A 17,274-nucleotide genomic window follows, 5' to 3' on the forward strand; every position below is an offset into this window, starting at 1 on the left:
TGTCAAAAAACACTAACAATGCCTGACAAATGAATCACTGTCAACCCCTACAGAACAAGGCAATGAACAAACTTTTTAAAAGAAGGATTCATTGGAGGAATAGGAAAAATAAAACAAAATAATTCAGACAGGTAAAAAATAAGCAAAAAAAGAGCTGCCTAAACAGGCAATCCAAAGCAAATGAGTCCAAATATGAAATTCACAGGAAAGTCCATGTAACATAATTAAAAAATAGTTAATAGCCAGAGATCAAATAAACAAAAAACATGATCCTCATAAATTCCATGAAAATCCAGCAGAGCACTTTGAAAATGAATCACTTTGGACTTTAATTCCCAGCCTGCTTTTACAAACCAGGGGGCGGTCCCTTAGCATTGTTGGATAGGTAGCTCTGCCTCTTGGGGCTTCACCAGCAAAATACATAAGAGAACAACAAAACACACATAGACACTACAAAATAGATAAATAGTATAAAATTAAAAGACATAATTATTATAAAACTAATGGACAACAAAGAACAGTAATGAAAAGTGGACAAAGAAGATGAAAAGAATCAATTTAAACTTAAGCCATCGGGAGGAAAGTGAGACCAGAAGATAAGACATAATTTGTTAAACCTAACTAAATGTGCACCAAAGGTTCTGTCCTACCTGTGGTTAAAACCCAAATTAGAAACCAAAAATGAAAGTCAAGAAAATCAGAGCACTATAGTATTTAGCTAGAAAACACTGACCAAAACACACTGTGAGACTTGCCTGGACACCACCAGTTGGAAACCACATCTTTATAAAATCACATGTTTATTAATCACAGTTTGCACAGTCCCAAGCTGCACACACAGTGCCCCAAACACCTATCACTTCTACTTAGACTTCTTTCTCAGTCCTTGGCCGCCTTTCCTCTCCTTATGGGAGCTTCATCCTGCTCTCACTCCCGACTCAAGCTCCCCGACTGTAGGAGGGGGCGCCTTTTATTTCCCGCCCGGATATGCTACAGGTGGCTGATGACGATCTTCTGGCAGCACTTCCTGGTGTGGCGGAAGTGCTGCCCTTTGCCTCGGAAGCACTCCGGGCGTCCCTGGCAGATTCATCTGCCATCTTGCCTGGTGTGGCGGAAGTGACAGTTCTCCAGGTCCCATGAAGCTTAAGGCGCCCCCTGGCGGTGGCCATGGTTCCCAACAAGTTAGAACCTCTTTGTCCTTTTCCCGTGGTCCTCTTTTTGTCCAGGGCGGCTGCCCCCTCGTAATCTGGAAGCTATTAATGTCCCTTTCCAGTCCCTCCAGGCATCCCGGCCAGGTAATGACCCCAGCAATCTGCCACAACACATAACAAAGATTTAAAGTTCTATCCACAATCTTGAACAACCAGAATGCATGACCCTGACCTTAATGCTGTCACATTGATGATGTTATGCACCACTCACTCGTGGTCATCCTTGGGAAAAAACACCACATACATGAAATTCCACAAGATGACGACACCCATAAAGAAACAATAATGGCAGCAGTCACTTGTAACATTAAGAAAAACACTTTGAAAGTGAAAATAAATTTTATATTTGGATTTCCTTATGTAAAAACACATGTATGGAGCAGGAAAATTCCGAATAAAATTTCAAAGAACCCAAATCATAGCAGCTTAAAGGTGATAGTCCAGTCTCATAGTATACAAACAGTTTTTAATTTTTCTCTATGGGGTTTTCATGTATTTCTGTGATTCTTTTCCTTTTCTGCTTAAGTGTTTCTCTACACGTGGATTTTATTTTTGATATTGGTTTTCTTCTCTAGTGTCATTTTCTGCATTTTAAGAATATTTTGAGCCTTGGAGCACCACCTTTTTGGTATTCTTTACACAGCAAATGACACATAAGACACAAAGAATCAATATCCCAAAAAAGTAATGAAATTGCGCAATATTTATAGTGAGTATTGCAAGTCTCAAAAGAAAAAAAATTAACAAGAACAATTAATGCATAGGGCGGCACGGTGGCGCAGTGGGTAGCGCTGCTGCCTCGCAGTTGGGAGATCTGGGGACCTGGGTTCGATTCCCGGGTCCTCCCTGCGTGGAGTTTGCATGTTCTCCCCGTGTCTGCGTGGGTTTCCTCCGGGCGCTCTGGTTTCCTCCCACAGTCCAAAGACATGCAGGTTAGGTGGATTGGCGATTCTAAATTGGCCCTAGTGTGTGCTTGGTGTGTGGGTGTGTTTGTGTGTGTCCTGCGGTGGGTTGGCACCCTGCCCAGGATTGTTTCCTGCCTTGTGCCCTGTGTTGGCTGGGATTGGCTCCAGCAGAACCCCGTGACCCTGTGTTCGGATTCAGCGGGTTGGAAGATGGATGGATGGAATTAATGCATATCATCAATAAAAATGCTGGTAGGAAGAAACTTCACAACAACACAGTCCTCAAAAATCCACAAAAATATTTACAAAGAAAAAAAATCAGTGCATATATAAAAAAACAAAAAGTGCACCACAAATGCAGATAATATAAACACCTCCACCAAATGCAATGTAGATATTTACATTTACATGGTAATTAAATAGTAGATATTTACATTTGCAGAATGAAAATATGTACAAAAATAGGTACAAGCCACTATGCTTGATTTACTTTTAAATCTGAGCTACACCAAACACTCACCACTACGTCTTAGTCAAAAAAAGAGATGACCCCTGCAGGCAGGAAGTGCAATTTATACTCAGCGTCATTTTGCCGACCAATCCTGGAGTTCTACGTCACCCTCTAACCAAACATGGCTAACACAGGAATGTTCACACTTCACATCTACCTTTGCAAGGCCTGCATTAAAACATAAGTGATTTTGCAGGTGTGTGAGCATGCACTCTCACTGACGTTATGGCTCGAGCACTCTCAAACTAGGTAAGTTAATATCTTTCTTTAAGCCTATGATTAGGTGACAAAGCAAAAGCTATGCCTTATTCTTCTTCACGAAAAAACTTTCTTTATTTTTCAAGTGAGTAGAAGTTAAATCTAGCTCATCCATCTTTAATAACGTGGCATCTCACACATCATCAGTTATGGGGCATCAATGTGCTTGATCACAAAGAGTAATGAAAATAGAATGAAATCATCAACATCTTAACAAAAAAGCCATAAACAATTTTTAATAATAAGGTCTAAAAAAACTGGAAGATTAAAAAATATTTTAAAATCCTAAATGTGGAACAAACTGATTGTAGATCATGACACAATGAATGGACAGGCACTCTATTTCCATTTTTACATGAATCAAGCTAGTCTTTAAAAACTGTCTGCTTCTGCTTATGGGTACTGGCTGTTTATTTGAGCAACTAACCAATGTATGTACAGTCAGCTGTTTTACTATGATTAATAATTTTCATTTTTTAATTATGATGGCCATTTGAATTTAACATGGTTCTCATGGGACATTCTGGCATTTCTCCCTTGTTACAATACTTTGACTTCTGAATGACTTTCTGATTACTGCTGCTGATAATGAATGATCTGCCACTTGATCAATGCGACATGAAAGACATATTCAGTGGAGCAAAGAACATAAGGATAAAAATTAGTTTTTTGTTCTCTCAGTTAAACCATAAACTTATTTTTGATAGTTTTGTTGATTTCATTTGAGGCATATTGGTTAAAGACTAATGTCTGTGGTGTCATTTAGTGATTCTTGACATTGACCACGCTCCTTTTGTTGGTAGGGTTTCCTTTTGTGTGTCCAAACCTCAATCACTTGATGTACTGTATGTTTATTATAATTATTTGGAAATGGTTTGCTCACCTGAGGCTTGTACACTCTTATGCTAAATATTTAATAATTACTGAAACCTTGATTTTACAAAATTCTGTTACCATCCTCATCTCTAGACTTTGGTATTTCTCACTTTCTGGCTTGTTTTATTGTTTCTGTCAGTTTACTTTGCCTCCAAGCTTTTATTCCTTGCTTTTTTTGCCTAGTTCTTGCCTAGTTGTTTGCTCTCCCTGGCTTATCAATCTTCATCTTTTCCGACCACACCCTTTCTAGTCCCTGAGCTGCCCCTGACCTTAACTAAATCAACAAAAACATTAACATTGCAGTGAGTGTCAGCTGCCCATATGCTCAGAGAAGTCCTTTGTGACTAAATACTGCTGCATCTTATCTTGAAGCATATCATTAGCATGGAAGTAAAGGTGAAGACTTAGCCTGACAGGGTGTAATCCAGTAACTAACTGAGTATGTCTGTTTAATAAAATTATTCACGGATGTGAAACAAATCTGAAATTCCTAACACTACGCTGTGTCCCACCACTACAATAAGCTAATGAGAAGATGCGCACATTGAAGCTTAGCTTAGAATGTTTTTACTGGTGAGCTTTTAGCCAAAGCATTGGATGTAAAGAGATTGTTCCATCTTTAATCCTCCAAAAATCTGATTATGTTGTGTTTTTAAATTGCAAATATATCTAGAATGTTTTGACTTTCCAACTGTCAAACAACAGTCTTGTTTAACAGGCTAACAGATATATGATCAGACTCAGTGGACAGTCTACTTTAATGATAAAATTCACAATTAAATATGACTCCTATTTTTTTTTTGTTCTTTATTTCACCTTATACAATTTCTTGTATTAGGAATTTGTTAGTTTTCGCATACCCCTTGGGGTCAGAGTGCAGGGTCAGCCATTGTACAGCGCCCCTGGAGCAATTACAGGTTAAGGGTCTTGCTCAAGGGCCCAGCAGAGTAGGATCTCTTTTGACAGTGACGGGGATTTGAACTGGAAACCTTCTGGATACCAGCGCAGATCCTTAGCCTCAGAGCGACCACTCTGCCCCTATTACCTTCACATTTGCATTTATTTGCTTAGTAGATGCTTTTATCCAGAGCCATTTACAAAACATATGGCTGTATGGCTGGTAGGCTTTTTGGGAAACAAGAATTATAAGACAAGTTTCATCACCAGTGAAGAGTTCCAGACCAAAATACTAAAGTGTAGCAGCTACTAACAGACTGAAATTCACCAAATAAGAAACTCTTCGAATGCCTCTTAAACACATTGAGGGAGTCAGATGTTTGAATGGAGGTAAGCAGCTTGTTCCACCAGATAGGATCTACAAACAAAGAGAGTCTGGATTGAAATTGGATGCCACATAGAGGTGGCATTACCAGGTGGCATTCGTTAATAGATATGAGTGGTGAAGATGGAATGTAAGACACCTCTCAAGTGTCTCCATATATATAGGCGCTGACCAACTGACTACTGTATAGGCAAGCCTCAAGGATTTAGGCATAACACTTGCTGCAGCCAGGATCCAATGTAGTGATCTGAAAAGAGGAGTGACATGTGCCCACTTAAGTTAGTTGAACGCCAGACGTACCACTGCATTTTCAGCCATCTGCAGTGACTTGGTCAAACATGCCAGTACTCCTTCCAGCAGAGAGATGAGGTAATCCAGGCATGATAATACCAAAGCCTGGACCTGGAGTTGTGCCACATACAGTCGACCCTTGATATACGACCGGCCTGATATGCGAACAACTTGTTTTACGACCAAAATTTTTGTTTTGAATTACGACCAACATCTTGCGTTGCAACCCGAATGCGGTCACGTGTATCCGCTTGTGCGATTGTAAACAAACAGCCGAGAGCGTTTGTAAGCGTCAGTCGGAGCCCAGATACATGTGTTTGTGGACGTAATTTCGGTCAGTGCAGTGATTTATATAATTTATTTCGATAATTGCTAAGGAAGGAAGCGAAGGTAACGAAGGTAAAGAAAGTGATCACAATCGGAACGAAGAAGGAAATTGTGTGGAAATATGAGAGTGGCGTTCGTGTGACCGATCTGGCTAATATGTACAGCATGTCGAAATCCACCATCTAGACAATTTTACAAAGAAAAGATTTGTATAAGGAAACTCCTTCCAAACAATAACCACCTTCCATTTCATTCTCCTCCTCCTTCCTTCCTGCAAGCTAAAGATGTCAACTTAAATGGTGAGTACAGTATGAAATTGTTGTTTCTGGTAGGCTAGGCACTTTTTATAACTTTTTGGTTAGAACATTAGAAACATTATTGGTGTTTTTGGTAAATTATGCACATTATACAACCCTTTTCTATTAAAAAAAGTTAAGTAAGTGTTGCTGTGGGAGGTTCGGAACACATTAAGGGCATTTCCATTATTTCTTATGGGAAAAATAGTCTTGACTTACAACCAACTTGAGTTACAACCAGCCCTCGCAAATGAATTGAGTCCGTAAGTCAAGGATCCTCTGTACTCTGTTATATTGTCTGATCTTGTTATGTTGTATAAAGTGTCGCAAAAACCAGATATAGGAGTCATAAAAAGGTTTGGGGCAGCCACCCGTATATTGGTATACTGGCTGCAAAATTGCAAAATGTATAACAGCACTAATGTGCACAAAAACAAGTCCAAAACAGAACTGAGGGAATAGGGAAAAGGTGGAGGCTTTTAAAGGGGAAGACAGGAAGTGAGATTAAAAGGGGTCTTCGGCCATAGGCTCTAGCCAGGATGTGTCATCACATGTACTGGAGCCGACAAGGTCTTCTTCCATAGGCTTGGATCCGCAAGTGACGTCAAGAGGGCCAGGTGAATGGTCTGCAGGAAAGGGAGAAAAAGAGTCAGTGCACTCTGCCACATCCTGGTCTGATTCGGAATTACCCTTACTCAAGCCCTTTAGCTGCCTCCCATACGCACGTGTGTGACAAAAGTGAATCTGCAAGACCAAGCAACCACAGCAACATGGTCCTGGAAGGACAGCTATTCATTAATCATCACCTTAAGGTTTCATGTAGTCTTGGCAAGTATTATCAATAATGGACTTGGATAAACAGAGTTTGGGTACTGAATAAGACAGATGATTTGGGATAACAAGAAAGTTAATTGTTGCCAGGCTGAGTTGGAGTTGATGTTCCTTCATTAAGGTTGCAATATCAGTGAGCCATTCAGAGATTCTAGCTGATACCATGTGGTTCTCCAGAGGAAACAACAGGTGTAGCAGTGTAATATAGGTATAGCACTTACTGTATAAGAAAAACCATGGGACATGATAATAAGGCTTAGTGAGGAGGTGTAAAGTGAGATGAGGAGGCGGCTCAGCACAGATCCTAGGGGCATTTCTGTGCTTGCTTGGAGTGCCCAAGAAATGCCTGCTGACAAATAAGCCTCTCTTGGTTTTGTCTCCTTTCCTTAATATACAGAGGAAGACTACATGCATTAATTCATTTTATACAGCTACTCATCACTTTGACTGTCTGCACTAAATGCAACCTGCAAAATGGATACCTTTATATTGCACATGTTATAGCAGTTTAAAACAAACATTGTGATGGAAAATAATATGTGTTGAACATGAGCGTGATTTATTCATGCATGGAAGATCAATCTGTTTACAGTGAGACAGGCTTCAGTTACTAAAAACCTAACCTTGAATTCAAGCATCTCTAACCCACATAAACAAGTTAATATACTGTATTAGCTTAAAGAAGGGCTTCCTACAATGTCTGTCAGACTGTTTAAGATTGTCCATTTGACAGTTCACATACCATTTTTCAGATTGATTAAATCAGCAAAGTTTTACCACATTGTCACTCTACTATTGGTAACAATCACAATTATTTTGATGAATCAATGATGACAATGATTCTTTGAAGATGTTTTAGTTCTTCAAGCAACAAAACAATGCAGCCCACCTCACTCATAGAGACAGTGACAGATGTGAGAGCTTTGGGAGTCAAAACGTAATACGAGTGATTCTCAAACCAGACTCAGAGCCCCCCCAACATGTGATGCCAGTTCTTCTCCTGAAACTCTTGAAAACCTAAAATACACTGAAAGATGTATGTTCTATATATATTAGCAGTATCTATTTGTCCAACCGTACACATTTTAAATCAATTTTGTGCATAGCAAATTCTTGGGAAGGCAAGAACCTATTCTTTTTATGGCAAAACAACCTTGCACTGAGTATGTTGGAGTAAAAACATGCACATTTTTTCAATGTGGGAGAAAAAGTATCAGTATTACCATGGCCATGGAAAGAAGGCACGTACCTCACCCAGAGATAGCTCTGACCAAGAATCAAATCCAAGTCCAGGAATTCATGAAGCAGCAGTATAAACTGCTGTGCTTATTTGCTACCCCATCGCAACAACATTTTGTACAAATTTAGTTTTCTATGGCTTCCTGAGAACCTCATGCTATGTGGTCTCCTTTAGAACTTCTCAAACAGCTTTTCAAAACATACAGTATATTTACAAATTTATTCAACTGAACAGTCAGTGAATCATCAGTTCTCACGGCATGACATTCTCAATTTATTTTCAAAGGACGCTGACATGCACAAATTGCTGATTGTCCTCAATCTTGTTAGAACTTGATATTAAAGTTGCATTTAGGGTAAGTTGATGAGTGCTGAATCTTGAAATTGAGAAGGTCAATGGTAGTAATACTAAGCATGAGATTTAAAAGCCTAGGGTGGGAGTGTTTTCTGGAAAGCCATATGGGGATTTCCACAATGTCACAAAGGGAAACCCCTTAAATAATATTTGAGGTAATGAATAGAAATGTTTTATTTTTAACTGCGACACATTCAGCTCAAACATAATGATCCCGGTGATTGCATTCACTACACTTGTGGCACGTAGACTTATTTTGTTAAATTGGAAGAATCCTAACTCTCCTCTGATAAGTCAGTGGGAAACCGATGTTTTATATTATTTGAAATTGGAAAAAAAATCAAATTCTCAGTTAGAGGATCTATACAGAATTTTTTCAAAACCTGGCAGAATCTAATCAATAATATTTTAGAATAAGAGAAATAATTATTACCACTTTATTTCCCTTCTCCATTTTTTTTTATTTACCTATATATATTTCTTCCTTTCTGTTGTTTATTTTTGCCCTATTAAAAAGCCCTAAGCAATTCTCTTTTGGCTAAGCTCTCCTTCTCAAGGGTGGGGTTTGATTTGTCTTTAATTCTTTTTTGTTATGAATTAATCTATATTGTATGGAATGATTACAATAAAATTAATAAATAAATAAATAAATTAAAAAAAAACAAAAAAAAAATAATGATCCTACTCTGGATTATATGATACAATACAGAGAATGTGGACCGTAAACAGGTTAGTTTTCTTTGAATTTCGTGAAGTACAGTCAGACAACAACCTTAAGTTTTCTTGTTTTATGTGTTTTTGTTATCTTCATGTTGCTTTTAAGATAAGTATTGCAGATGAATCTTCTCTTCTCAAATAAATATGAGACTGGAGATTAGCAACAAGTAACACTGAAAATGTTTCTACTTTCACAGCCTTATCTATTACTCAAAGTCATTTGCTTTAAGAATGTATGGGAAGAAATCCTAAAACCTGGTAGTAGCACTTCTGTTTTAAGGGCACAGCGAAAGCACATGTTGTGAAAAGTATAATTCCCTCAGTAATTAAACTTATTATTAAAATGTTTATAACAACCCTCGACTTTGTCTTCTTCACCTCTTTTCTTACCAATTTTCTATCTTATATTAACAGTGTAATTGGCCCTTTTTACAAAATTTCAGAAGTGACGCATTGTCAACGCCTTGTCTGTTTCCTGTTAATTAGCCAGTAACAGATCGTGTTTATTCTACTTCTCTAATTTCACTTCCAGTAATCAATTTTTACAATGTAAGAAGTATTAAAAAAAATAAACAACAATACAAGCAAGCTGGTCAAAGACTACTTCATGGAGGAATTCCTTCATAAATTATTAAGGTAGGTTTGTTAACTTTCATATACCAGTAGGCTAACAGTTTCAGCTAAACTGTTTTAATATTTGACGTTAGCTTAGTTTCGACATATGTCAGTATATTGTAATATGGAAAAACAAGGTAAATACTGTAAGATGTAATCTTATAAAATAACTATATTTGATTTACAGTATGTTTACATAGTGACCATTTATCGTGCTACTGTTTTCAAGTTTTTCATGTTTGTTTTATGCGAGTTATTAAAATTCCTGACATGAAACATTAAGATGTATAGCATTTATAATTTATATTATTAGTCAGAAAAAAAAATTAATTTAATCACATTGCAGTTGTATATACTGACCATGAAAAGGTAATTGTGTTCCTTTGAGAGGAGACTTGCTGCGCCATCAGCGCAGACTCTGAAACGTTAACTTTTAAAATTTACCTTTTAAAAAGTTGATTCCAATGTCAGTATGACTCCAGTGTTGTCTGAGCTATAAATATACATCATCAGTATTAGGGCAGCATGTCATTTTTATTTTAAGTACCAGCCACAAGTGTAAATGTCATTATTGCATATAAAAAATGTGGTCCTTGATGTGTTATGATCACTTAGGTCCATTTTCTTCACTATGTTTCATTGGTGGGAAAGCTGTTGAAACTCACACAAGGTTGTTTTTGTTTAGTATTTGAACACAGAGGGGCATCACCTTCATAATTCTGCCATTGCTTAGGATAACTGAAAGTGATATTACTCATCAGCAATGCCCCCTGGAAAAAAAAATACAGAAGTATTTAAAGGGCTAATTTTTTATCTTGAAATATATTGTTTTAAGCTTGTACTGTGAGTTTGGACTTTCCAGGGTTATTCAGCCAAAACAGTGAAAAGCTAGTACGAAAAGTCCATTAGCATTTTCTCCCTTAAAGGTAATAAGAGAGAATAATGCAGATCAATTTGAGAAATGCATAACGCACAAGACGTAACGCTGATCAGAATGGGGCTTAGTGGCATCTTGGTGTTCATTTATTACTGGAAACCTTAGGTGTGCTCCTTCCACTGTGTGGAATACAAACTAGCAGCAATATGCCCTTAACAACATTACAGTTCCCTGAGCAAAGCAGTGCACTAGGGCTCCTACCTACACAACCACTCAACAAGTCACAACAGACATAGATAAGAATGGGGCCCCTGTGCTCGTGGGACAACTGCCCAGTGTGCCCATGCGTTAAGATGGCCCTGAAGATGCCCTGCTTCCAAGAAGCTCAGAGTCATGGTGTTGGAAGAACAGATTCGTAAAAAATATTTTTTTCAGTTCTTTGTTGGCTTCACATTGTGCAACAAACACCAGGGTGCATAGTAGTTAGTGGTCACGCAGTGTGTGTAATCTGTCAGTGTTACTGAGGATTCACTTTTTTCACTCAGTTCAAAACTTGAGGTGTTGCTGTTTCCATTTAGGTAATTCATAGGCAAACATTTTGTTACCAGGAGAGGTAGTTGCAAGGCCCGAAGTTTACTTAACATTTAAATTTATTTAGCTGTATTTTGTAGGATGAAGATGATGTCAGAGGGTATCACAATGATCTGATGCTAATCTAGACAGACCAGGAACCAGCATCCCATTCTTTGATTCATTGTTTGTGGTGTAAAAGCTGCATGAACTTTCATGTTTAGCCATTAGCAAAAAAGGAACAGATGTTATCAGAGAGAACTCTGAACTTAGATAAGAAAATTCTAGTATGGGCCTACCTGAATTTTCATGCTAAAAATGCTACTGGTGACTTTGTATTTTATTTTTAAAGTTATATAGAAAAGCTGTCACCTTTTTGAATCAACCCTTAATGTATTACTGAAAATCATAAAAACAGGATTGGGAATATGACAAAGAGAAAAACAATACTGGATGCTGAATTAGAGATACTATATAATGATTCTTGTAATGATTTGCTAACTGAAGCATAAGAAATCCCCTTTAAATGTATTTATTTCCTAACCATCTGTGCCAAACAAGCATTATATATCTTCAAATGTTCAAATGTATCTTAAATGAAAGGAAATGGATCATGTCAGTCTTGATCTTTACAACCTTTAAGGTCTAATTTTAAAATTTTGACACAGGCCCTTCAAAATGTTTCACTTCAGCATCTCTGAGTGGAATCCGAGATGGGAAAAGGGATCTAAGACATGATTTAGCAGTTTACTCCCAATATTTGCTCTGAAATTTTACGCCACATTTCGAAGCCGAGCTGAGAAGTTTCCCAAGCCCTGGGTCTCTGGACTAATGTACGACATGCAGGCTAAAGCTGTAGGATCGGCACCACCCCTGAAGCCAGACAGCTTCCATCCTTTTAGAAAGGATTTTTTTTTTTTAAGTCTCGAGTTTTGTATGCCAAGACAAAGGCAAACTAGTAAATTGGCAAAATCTGGAAAGGCACTTTTAAAATCAATTGTTTAGTATGCAAACTCATTGACATTCTAAATAGCTTGGCTACAACTTCCCACTTTTCTGTTAAAGGCCTGGGAAACCAAATCTTTGCAGTCCATGTTTATAATCACAACAGGGTAGAGTATAAGATGCTATCCTAATTGCATTTAAATGCACAAAATGCCAATTTGGCATGAAAGTCCTCTCATCTCATCTGTTAAAGTTTCTGCAGTGTCTACAGTAAACTTTTGCAGGAATTACAGCTGTAACTGAAAAATAATTCTAAAACTTTTGGGCTGGCAAATTTCCAGAATTACGGCTTATGTGTATCAATCATTACAGTTATTAGCAAAAACATATATTACTATCTGAAATAGATTAATTTTGTTCAGACCATCCAACATATAATATACTGAAATCAACATCACTGTGTATATTCAATAACTTGATTCTGTTTATTCTGATTTACTGAAGCCCTCAGCTTAATAGCCATGATAAGTGCACTTCTTAAAAGAAATTCTTTGAGGACTTGTGATTGTGCAACATATTTCTCATATTCCATAATTCTGTGAATTATGATGCCAAACACCAGCTTGTTGGCCCTAAAGCCCGTAGGGAAATATGAACTAAAACAGCCCCATTTACAAGGGCACAGAACATAATTTCAATACCTGTGCATGAAATGAAACCAGAGAATGTGTAAAATCTGAAAGGGGGTAAAAGCCAAACATTACAGTCAACGACGCCAATAAGTCGGGAAGGGCACATTTGAAATGCACTGTGCTCATTCTATAATCTCACACACAGAAAATAAATGTGTTTACAAATGAAACCATTTCTAGAGTCACTTGTAAGCATATGGCAAATATAATTTAGGTATTAATTTGATTCTTACAGAATACAAAAACGTCTATTGATCATTACTCTTTAGAGCATTAAAACGGTACAAAGGATAAAAGCTTTGTTATATGTGCATAATTCTCTTGATGACATCTAAACTTATTTTCAGCAAAATACCCAAGACATTACTTTTGACTGGATTAAGTGGATTTAAGAATTGTGTTATATTACAACTGCTACTGCATCTCTTGGAGAAAAAAATTACAAATGCATTTTACCTGACTTTGTTAATGAAATAAATGGTTGTGGGATGCCATGCTAAAGTTTATAGTCACTGCATTGAGTGGAGATAAAACTAATAATTTGCATTTAATTATTTTACAGTATTCATAAATAATGCAAATAAAGTATTGCATATAGTGATGGTGTGGTTGTGTTTGCATTCAAAGGTGTTAAATATAAGAAAAAAATATTTACCTGAGTATTATATCATATCAATATCATATCGTATAGTATAGTATAGTATAGTATAGTATAGTATAGTATAGTATAGTATAGTATGGGTGGCACGGTGGCGCAGTGGGTAGCACTGCTACCTCGCAGTTGGGAGACCGGGGGACCTGGGTTCGCTTCCTGGATTCTCCCTGCGTGGAGCTTGCATGTTCTCCCCGTGTCTGTGTGGGTTTCCTCCGGGCACTCCAGTTTCCTCCCACAGTCCAAAGACATGCAGGTTAGGTGGATTGGCGATTCTAAATTGGCCCTAGTGTGTGCTTGGTGTGTGGGTGTGTTTGTGTGTGTCCTGTGGTGGATTGGCACCCTGCCCAGGATTGGTTCCTGCCTTGTGCCCTGTGTTGGCTGGGATTGGCTCCAGCAGACCCCCATGACCCTGTGTTTGGATTCAGTGGGTTGGAAAAAGGATGGATGTATAGTATAGTATAGTATAGTATAGTATAGTATAGTATAGTATAGTATAGTATAGTATAGTATAGTTTAAAGCTTAAATATGCTTAATCCAGTTCAGGGTCACTGGGGTAACTCTTATTTCAGCAGCATTGGGGTGCAAGGCAGGAGCCATGCTTGGGTAGAGTGCCAGTCTCATGCAGGACACATCCACACACCCACCCACATTCACTTATGTAGGGCAAATTGACAGGGTCCAGTTAACCTAATACACCCTTTCTGGGATTTGAGAGTCAAATCTGAAGCACCCACACAGAGAGAGTGAAAACAGACTCTACAGTGTGGTTATTATACCCAGCAATTTGATGCCAGGAGGCAGCAGTGCTGTGTGGCACTCTGCCCAAGAATAGTATAGTATAGTATAGTATAGTATAGTATAGTATAGTATAGTATAGTACTGTACAGTATAGTATTAGAAATATATTTAATGTTATATTCTGTTAAACCACCCAATGATCCATATTTCACTATGGTGAACCAGACCCTTGTAGGAACCAAACCTATTGGATGCCACTCCATCAAAGAGAAAATTCACAAACACAGCTGCTGTGACATTTTAGAGTCTCTGATTGAGCTCATGAATTTGAGATGTAGAAGGAAACTGGAATACAACTCTCTGACTTACTCAGCCACATTCTCTCAGATAAGTTCAGTTTACAGCCAGTAGTTACCACAGCATGCAAGAGAAATTGACTACTCAGAGAAAAACAGGACACAGAACATTTAAACATCACACAGACAGTGTGCAGTTAGGCAGCGTCACTAAACAGGGCGTTACTGCATGTTTAGCACTGCTGCTGTTCCCACTGTGCAGACATTCTCATTGTGAAATGACTACATATAAATGGAAATAAATAAATAAACAAACAACAATCCAGTTCTTACTGCTTGATGAATATGTACAGAAAGAAAAAATAATTAATTAAGCTTTGCAAACTCAACAGCATGCAAAATCTATATATTAAAATATTTGCTCGACTTTACAATTACAGCTACAGTTTTAAGTTTCAAACAAAGAAAATGTTAGCAATAAACTTGATGGTAGAAAAATAATTTAAATTACATATTCATTTATAACCAACTCTCCACAGTATTAAAAGAAAAGACTGTTTCTTGTAATGAACATTTCAGCACGGCATAAATTTAGAAACAAATAAGCACCAAAATATGTTTGAACAGGACATTTTACCTTCAAAGACATGCTGTCCCAGTGAGTAATTGAAAGTGAAAGATGTGATTACCAGAAAGACTGACAAGCTAATCAAGCTTGTTTTTTTTAATTATTCTGTGGGGTTATGACCCAAGATGGCAGCTGGCTGATGTACTTATACTTCGCAAATATGCATTTAAACGAGGAAGTTGCTGGAATTCTTAATTAATATTTTTGAATCATGAAGTGTTTCGTCCGTGGACTGTAATCGAAAGGCTAAATATCTTTATGCTGTACATCTGGAAAATAATTTTCTCTGAAGTATTTTTCCTTTTTTTTCATTAACTTTTCGTGAACAGGAGTCGAGTAAGTGTTTTGCAATTAAATCACTATTTGTCTGTTTATATTTTGGCATATGTTTACCAAATACTTAAAAATCTAAAATGATCTCTTCAAATTCCATATTTCATATTAATCCAATAACTATTTCAACATTAGTAACTGTTAACGTAACTGATTAATTTTGTTTCAGTCTTAAATGTTTCAATTATTTAACTGCTTGTAAACAGATACTATAGTTCTTTATGTAGTATAATTAAGAATAAAGTAATATAGTTATTAGTGTATAACTGCACGAGTTGCTTCATAGACCAGCTAATTTATTCAAGGTTATTTTTTTTTATATTTCTGTAATTTCTTTAAAAAAATCTCAACTCTCTTCAATACATAATTTTAAATACAGTCATGATTAAATAACAAATTCAAAGAAAAATGTAGTAAATAGAAAGAAAAATATATGAACACGGTCTCATTAATCTCTGTGAATGCCCATCCATATTCTTTAAGGAATTCTTTATGTGTTACTTTCATTCGGGCGTCCAGCAAATTCTAAGAGCAGAACTATATGGGTCGTAACTAGTACGCTGTTTATTTCGTAAAAAGATGTATGCTAAATGAAATGTAATAAATGTATCGCAAATTGCCAGTACGGTAGTAGTGATGCCGCCTCGGAGCTCCAAAGTATTGAGTTTAAATGCCGGCCCGGCCACCATCTCGGTGCAATTTGCCTATTCTACCATAGTTTATTGGAGGTACATTTTTCGTGGTTGCTCTGCTTTCCACCCACTTTTCAATCGTAAAGCTATTTTGATCTGGTACGAGTGGTGTGTATGGCTTCCCTGATACGAACTGGTGCCCAGCTCTGACTTACCTAGTGACTTGTGCTATAGACCCCCCCAGGTGTATTCCATAATCTAATATTGGGGAAAGTGGAAGAAAGAGCTTAGTTTATACTATGCCATTATAGAGATTTGATAATAATAATAATAATAATAATAATAATAATAATAATAATAATAATAATAATAATAATGTGTCTTTCTGCTAAAGTTGCAGTTCAGTTTCAGGCTGACACAAAAAAATGTACACGATTTGGATTCATACGATCGCACATTCCAACTGAACAGTTTTAACTAGAAAGAAAGAAAGAAAGAAAGAAAGAAAGAAAGAAAGAAAGAAAGAAAGAAAGAAAGAAAGAAAGCATAACGCTTGTACTCGCATTTCATTTACATTCAAAGGGCAAGTTTAATTATCAGGAGAGGTAAAACGTATTAAATAAAAGGTAAATACGAGTTTATCTTTGATATTGCTTTTTGAAACAGTACCGACAGCAGGTGTTTAATTATTTAAGCATTTTATGGTTCTTATAGTTATAAAACAATTGTGTCTCCGCACAGTAAACGGAATGCTGAAAAGTATTCCCAGTAAAGGAATATGGGGTCATCAAAGTCCAAGCTGTTTGAAAATAAATGAGACTTAGCAGACTGTGCTGTTATGATTAGAAAACTCGGAAATTATTTCGGTAATAATATGAAAGGCAAAGAGACGCAGGTGCGTGTTAGGTGTGCTCTCTCTCTCTCTCTCTCTCTCTCTCTCTCTCTCTCTCTCTCTCTCCGCTTCTTCATTCTGTCTTTGAAAGTGCAGGTGCACGTATGGCAGATCCAAATTCTTACGAAGCCGAGATCTTTGGCGCTTTTATCTATTTCATGCCACTGCCTTCTATCTATAAAAGTAGTACCTGGCAATGGTTTTTTCTAACCACTAATTCATCATAAGAATCATAATTTTCAAGTCCGTTTAACCCCCGCATCCTCCGATGGAACACACACACGCGCGCGCACACACACAT

The sequence above is a fragment of the Erpetoichthys calabaricus genome, chromosome 14, assembly GCF_900747795.2.
Source record: "Erpetoichthys calabaricus chromosome 14, fErpCal1.3, whole genome shotgun sequence".
NCBI classification, from domain to species: Eukaryota; Metazoa; Chordata; class Cladistia; order Polypteriformes; family Polypteridae; genus Erpetoichthys; species Erpetoichthys calabaricus.